Source organism: Herpailurus yagouaroundi, unplaced genomic scaffold, assembly GCF_014898765.1.
Source record: "Herpailurus yagouaroundi ecotype Mexico unplaced genomic scaffold, PumYag 163, whole genome shotgun sequence".
Taxonomy (NCBI): domain Eukaryota; kingdom Metazoa; phylum Chordata; class Mammalia; order Carnivora; family Felidae; genus Herpailurus; species Herpailurus yagouaroundi.
The window spans coordinates 35940021-35947545 of record NW_024412404.1 but is presented as its reverse complement, the minus strand read 5'-3'; the positions used below and the strand labels follow the sequence as shown (position 1 = coordinate 35947545).

Sequence of the window (7525 nt, the reverse complement as noted above, 5' to 3'; positions counted from 1 at the left end):
GGGTTCGCGCCTTAGCCTGGCGAGACTAGGCCATTGAGCTGGACTTGCCGCTGACCTCTCAAATTAGCGCGCTTCCCCGATGCCTGCCACGCCAGTGACTCACCCTCCCCCTGTGTTCTCCAGCAGCTGCAGAGATCCTACTGCCCATGTTGGGGTAGACAAACCTCTACTCTATGCTCTTCAGAGTAGACACCAGAAGCAGGAACTGTGGTCTTGGCAAGCCCTTACTAACTGGGAATGGTCTCAACCCTGAGATTTTAATCATTTCCGGCTTTGCAAATGGCGTCTCCTCCTCGTTGCTTTTGACTCCCAGGTTTTAGCAGCCATTGCAGCCCACGTCAATGAAGGAAGCTGCCCAAGACCCTCAGGAAGACATACTGAACTCCAAACGTGCACATATATAATAATTGATCTGAAAACTGTCGTTACAACAAGGGAGATTTCATTCCCATCAAAGGAATCCTTCCACAACATCACACAACTGAGCTGGACAAAGAGGCCAATTAATATTATGATTGGGTTTTTCCCAAAGGCCGGAATGGCTCCCCTTGTCTCTTGTAGAGCATTTCTGAAAGCCGACCTATTAATTTCACTTTTTACATATTATAAACTTACATATATATACCTTCATATATATATATACACATATATATATATACATATATATACACACATATATATATAGCAAAAACTGTAAAAAAATCTGATTGGGGCAGAGGTGTACATCAACATATTAATATTAAAAGTGAAACTGCAATCGAGTTGTATTCGTTGAAAAAAAATTTAGTGTTTATCATAAACATTTTTTATTGTCTTAGAGTATGCTTTGAAAATGTCAACCTGTAGCCAGACACAAGATTTTCTGCATCCTTTAATAAAAAGCACACTGAGGAATCCTTGTCCTTAAGGAAATTTCTTATCACTGGATCTATTGGTCTGCACGATGCCTCCTGGAAAACGCAAATGAGCAGTAATCCACCTTAGATGTACTTATATATCTTGTACTCATATGCCTGTATAAAATACACAAGGAGAAATCTTCTGTAAATACCAAAAGGGAGGCCCTTATCAGATAGAGAACATGTTTACAAAATGGATTTTATTTTGCATTAAACATCATCCCCCTCTCTCTGGTCTTCATTTGCATGCAAGTCACACACGCATACATATCACAGAGTAAAGAAAGGATCAGGAGTTTTTATTTTTAATAGCAAAAAAGATGATAGCTGGGAAGATGACAGAGTTGTTTGTTTTGTGTTTTGATGTAATTGTTGTTTTTTTTGTTTTTCAAATTAAGAAATTGCACCCCTCTCCTCCACAGTATTTGCATTATTAACTTCATTTTTGCTTATACATATATGTTCATCTGAAAACATTGCACACCTGTGTATATGATATGGAAGAACTGGAATATGTGTGAGTTGTGTTTTTTTTTTTTAAAGTAAATAAGGTATCATTCAACCACAAACTTCTCTCTTCCCTTTTTCGTCATCCATATCATACAACCTCCACCCACTTTCTTGCCCACTTTTTGGATTTTGAACATTGGGTTAGCACAGAAAAAAAAGTAAAACAGAAAGGAAGGAAAGAAGATGATAAAAGAGAGAGAAAGAAAGAATACAAAGCAGAGAAAATGGAATCATAGTTTAAGAAAATATTTTGTAGTTGAGAGGATAGTTATTGGGGATAGAGTTAATTTAATGCTGTAAATTGTTGATTCCTCTGAACACCTAAATCTGCTATTGACTAGCTGAGGGCACTTAATCTCTGAGTTGCACAGAATTATGCAATACATAACAGTTGGTAGATTGAAGACAGAAATCAGCTCCATGGTGCCCACAGTACCCATGGTAGAAGTGATGATGGAGGTGATAGTCACAAAGTTTCCATCTTGATTACAAACCTCTTTCTCCTTTTAAATATATAAATAATGGTGATTGTGTCAGGAAGCAGATCACTTCAAGACAGTGAAATTTTCTCCTAAAAAATAGTATACAAGTGGGAATTACATTTCACTTTAGGGATTCACACCTCTGAATCATAGGTAATGCCATATTGTAATAAAATTACAATAAGCCTATACATACATATATTTACATAAATATATACAGTATATTTACAAAAACAGCGTGCTTTTAGTTGTAGATAGCTTGGTATGTCATAAGTATTGTATAATATTATATAAAGGATAGCTGTTACAATTGTAACTAAAGAATTAAATAATATTTAAAGAGCAAGAGTCTCTGAAAAAAGCTCTCTCCTTTTTGCTGATCTCTCAAGTCCAGACTCCCTACTTCCAATAATATAATCAAGTACAACCAAAATTGAAAAAATAAAGATGACAAGAACCTGGTAATCTAGCTTAAAATGGTCCCACTCTCTGGTCAAGAATACCATAGGTTGATTACTATCTTCAAGCCATCAAACAAGTGTTAGTTGAGTTGAGCCAAAGTCCTCTGCATGGTTGTTCTTTAATATTCATTCAGCAGATATGTTCTTGAACCCCTTACCATGCGCTAGAAACTGTGCTTCTAATAAATAAGATGTGATCTCTCAAGGAGTAACTCGTTCAGTAGCAGATTCTTAATATCTAAAAGATTTAATGATTCAACAGAGCAATTCCAAAACTGGGATTTCAAATATAACAGGTGATGATCTTTTTAGGATAGGTATCCCTGCCAGTTTCCTCTCAACTCATACTTCCTAGATGATTAAGACTTTAGATATGCTGCTATTTTTATTAAATTGTTACTAAAGATATAGTCACTCTTTCTTAGTTCTTTCAGTGGATACTATCTTCATCAATGAAGAACATTAAACTATATAAACTATACCGAAATATTTTAGGGTATTTCTCCCTATTCCCAATCACATCAAATTCTTTCTAAGAATCCCTGTATCCTGCGGGCAAGAGAGCAGGTGGCACAGATAATTCAAGTCTTTAGAGGAATAAAAAGAGGAAATGTAATGCTTGTTAATTATATTTCTTTCAAGAAAACAAATCTGGTACACATATATGTTATATATGCTATTTTGTATATACTTTCATAAGTATAGTACATTTCATTATTTGATGTTTTAAAAGAATAAAGAAGTATAAGGCTTTTTTTGGAGTGTGTGTGTGTGCATGTAGAGATTAAATACTATGTAAGTTGATTTGATTGCTTTGGAAAGTTTTTTTAAGGGTAACTCTAATTTCTGTGAGACCTGTGACACCGGACCATGTTAACATCAATAAATTACACTTAAGAACTTGTAAGAGTAAATCATCTGACTCATTACTCTAAAATTTCCAAGTTGCATCCACCTGCAAACTTTTCTAACTTCTCCCTTCAAACAAAAACAGAACCCCAGATTTTCTTGTTTTAAATAAACATATTCCTTAATACTACTATATATAGTGCCTCAGTGGTCCTGAAGTTGTATTAACGTTGATGTTTATGTTTTGTTAATATTGTTTGTTGGGGGAGTGGAAGTTAAGGGGATATATAAATCTTTGCAGTATATCCTAGAATGCCTGATGAAGTAAATGAGAAACAATTATAAGATGGAAAAAAAAGGGGCGCCTGGGTGGCTCAGTCAGCTGGGCGTCCAACTTCAGTTCAGGTCATGATCTCACGGTCTGTGGGTTTGAGCCCCACGTTGGGCTCTGTGCTGACAGCTCAGAGCCTGGAGCCTGCTTCAGATTCTGTGTCTCCCTCTCTCTCTGCCCCTCCCCTGCTCATGCTCTGTCTCTCTCTGTCTCAAAAATAAATAAAAACATTAAAAAAAATTTTTTTAAAGATGGAAAAAAAAAAAACAGTAACTCATTTAAATTAGCTTTACGTGCCTTGTTTCTATTGATATCAGGACTCTCCAAGGCAGTGAGGTAATCCTGGAGAGCCAGGATAGAGTAGGAGTAAAGAGTATAATGCAGCAATAGGAAAAGCATAACTTGTTTAAGAGGAAAGTATTAAATGCAAGGAAGAAGGAAAAGCTTTATTTGAAAACGTTATAGATATATATGGAAAGGTATCAATTGGAAGCTGAAAACACAGAAGACAGCATGGAGATGAATATACAAAACCAGAGCCAGGATTGATATAAGAATAGATTCAGAATGCTTCAGACAGATGGAGGAAATAGATGACACTATCATAATATAAATTACAAAAGTGGCCCAGAGTTCAATAAATATTTCAGAACGTCTTCCTAGTGCCAGAGGATACAAATACCTGCCTCTGTCCTCAGGCATAAGGTTGAATAGAGGGATCATATAACTCAGTTTTCCCCCCAAAAAGCCCTCATTTATACCTGTTTTCCCTAGCTCTTACATTTTCAGTCAAAAATATCTCAATTTAGTGATAACTGAATCATCACTGTAGCGATAAAGGAAAACGGATAGAAATCTTATCTGTTAAGAGCAAATCATCTCAGAAATGTTTGACTTGCCTTGCTGTTGTTCAGAGAAACTAAATAATTCTTTAATAGTAGGAAAGAAAGGCAATAACAAGAATTATTGTGGTGAACTGAAGGCTAATCAACAAAAAGGAAAAAGTTGCTCATGATGTAATGGGCTGAGTGGGTGGGCAACAGTGTTCAGCAGTGGTTTTGGGCATGTGGTCTCTCAGCTCTGGGGTTCTTTCTTTCCTCTCATATTAATTCACACACCAAGGGATACACACTAATGGGCACACGTTAACTAGGGTTCAGTTTTTTCATCCGACCCAAACACACATCACCTGAAAGAGGAACTCAAGCTCCCAAGACTCATAAGAAAAATTAACCAAAAGAAAGGTATCAAACCAAATAACATATACCATCTGAAAAGAATTAAAACAGATTAGACTTTAAAATAAACATGCTATAAGAGACTCTTAAAAACTGAGAACTGAAGGTCCATGGGGGGTGGGAGGGAGGGGAGGGTGGGTGATGGGTATTGAGGAGGGCACCTTTTGGGATGAGCACTGGGTAGTGTATGGAAACCAATTTGACAATAAATTTCATATATTGAAAAAAAGAAAAGAAAAGAAAACTAAGGAAGAAGCCTACCATAAAAAAATAAATAAAATAAAATAAAATAAAATAAACATGCTAACTATATTTAAAGATACTGGGGAAGATAGTATACAAAGCAAGAACAAGAAATCATTGAAAAATGTAGAAATATTAAAAGACAGAAGCAAAAAAGTTCTGTCTTCTCTTATCAGGGAGAAAAATCTCTTCCAAAAACCTTCTTATGTTTCCCTGGCCAAGACTGAGTCCTATATTCCCCTTTAGAACAAAGGGAATGGCAAAGCAAAACAGGGTTGTTGTGACTGATTTAAACCAATCATGATTTATACTCTGGGATTAAGTGAATTGCCACCTGAGAAATAACAGCAGAATTCTATTTATATACTTATAATTGCTTACAGCATTATAGTTCTACATTTTCCAGAGTAAAGTATTTTTAAAGTTGGCATAAAGTGAAGAGAGAAGCTGAAGGAGACCCCATAACAAGCTATTTTTTATTTCATAGATTTCCTAACAGGTGAGGAAACCTGGACCACAACAGAAAAGGAAGACATTATCCTGACAGTTTGGCATTTACCAAGTAAGTCAACTGAAAGTAAGAAATGTGTCCATGGAGAATAGGTCTTCACTTCAACTAATCCTATCACCAAGATGGACAATGTTTCTCAAACTCAAGAAACCAGGGATATGCAAATTGGCTCTCAGAACAAAGGCAAAGATCCAAAAGATTTAAATGAAAAAGAGGCCAATATGAAATTATACCACTGCCTTTTTCCCCCTCTGGTGAAATGATAGAATTCAAGAAAAACACTCATAGAGATGAACATTTAGGGTTTTGCCAATAAAACTCTAAGACTCCAAAATAAAGTCCAATGGTTAATAACCAATCCAGTAAATGTTGAATTAATCACCTCACTTTTACTTATTTTTTAAGTAGGCTCCACACCTGGTGTGGAGCCCTACACAGGGCTTGAACTCAAGACCCTGAGATCAAGAGCTGAGCTGAGATTAAGAGTCAAATGCTTAGCTGACTGAGCCACCCAGGTGTCCCTAATTGCCTCACTTTTAAGTATAAACTTTAAGGAGCCAAGGATAAGCAGAAATTCAAGAAAAGGTTCTAAAAATATATAGATTGTTTTTTGTAAAAAAAAAAAAAAAAAAAAAAAACAAACAGGAAAGTAACTCTGAAGAAAGAGCATTGATGCAGCAAGGAGAAGAAAGCAAAATAAAACAAAAGCAACTATAATATCCTCAGATAAATAAGAAAAGCTATTGCATCTATGAAAGAATAGAAATACTGTGAAAAGGGGATATCCTGAGGCTAAGAAAGAGCTCTTGAAAATTTAAAGTATGCTGTAAAATAGTATAGTTTTGAAAATAAAATTGTAAAAAGTCTCTCCAAAATAGAAAAAAAAGTCAGAATTAAAAAATAGAAAACATAAAAAATTAAAATTCAACATTCAATTAATAGCAGCTCTAGAAAATGAAAAAAAGAGAAACAAGAAAGAATTATTAAATAAATAATACAAGAAACTTGTCCCAGAACTGAAGGATATGAACTTACATCCTGAATTTACTCAACTGAATGCCCACCACAATGACCACACCAAGATATATCATTGTAAAATTCAGGATATAAAAAACCTAAAATCTTTCAGAAAGGAAAAGTGAATCACATGCAAAAGATTGTGAATAAAAATAGAGTCAGATTTCTCAACGAGAACACAAATAGCTAGACCACAATGGAGTAACACCTCCAAAGTCTAAATACTTAATTTAGATTATATTTAGGGTTCTATAATCAGTCAAACTATCAATTAAACACGAGAGTGGATTCAAAACATTTTCAGAAAGGGAAATTGTCCCAAATTTACCTCTCTTGTACTCTTTACCAAAAAAGTAATGCTTCTCTAACATACTGCTTCCTCACAAGAAAGAGGAAGATACAGAAAGTAGGAAATAGGAAATGTAAGTCAGGAGAGAGAACAAGAAAAGCCCAGGAAGACCCAGGAACAAAACAAAATTCTCCATTGGCTCTATAGGGAATTGTGACAGCCCCAATCGTATAAAAGACCTACAATCTGTAATATAAAATCTTGTTCACCATGTAATATAAAATCTCTCACCATAGGCTGAGAAAAACAGCTTCAAAATAACCAGACAGGGAAGAGAGACAGGAGAGGGGAGGGGAATAACAAACAAAAGATAAACTTCCCACTGAATTAAATTAAATTCTAAATTGCATAAAGTAATCTAATGCTATGACAGTAATCTATGAAATCAAACTTCAGAATGCAAATTCACTCTGGGGGGAAATAAACTGCCTCAAAAAGGTAAACGAAGGAATAATGTTATTAAAAAGAAAAGGCAAGAGTCACCTGGGTGGCTCAGTCAGTTAAGTGACCAACTTTGGCTCAGGTCATGATCTCGTGGTTTGTGAGTTCTAGCCCCGCATCAGGCTGTCTGTTGTTAGCACAGAGCCTGTCTTGGGTCCTCTGTCTCTCTCTCTCTGCCCCCGGCCCCCACTTGC

General features: G+C 35.7%; 1 long non-coding RNA gene across 1 annotated transcript in view; it reads right to left on the bottom strand.

Moving 5' to 3' along the window:
- Nucleotides 1–853: 853 nt before the first annotated feature.
- The window catches only part of LOC121037044 (uncharacterized), a 33362-nt gene continuing 26690 nt past the window's right edge, over nt 854–7525 (bottom strand). Inside the window, exons 3-4 of the long non-coding RNA XR_005793588.1 lie at nt 1904–1980; nt 854–1013 (exon numbers count right to left, since the gene is read on the bottom strand). This is a non-coding gene — a long non-coding RNA (uncharacterized LOC121037044). The remainder of the gene's footprint in view (nt 1014–1903; nt 1981–7525) is intronic.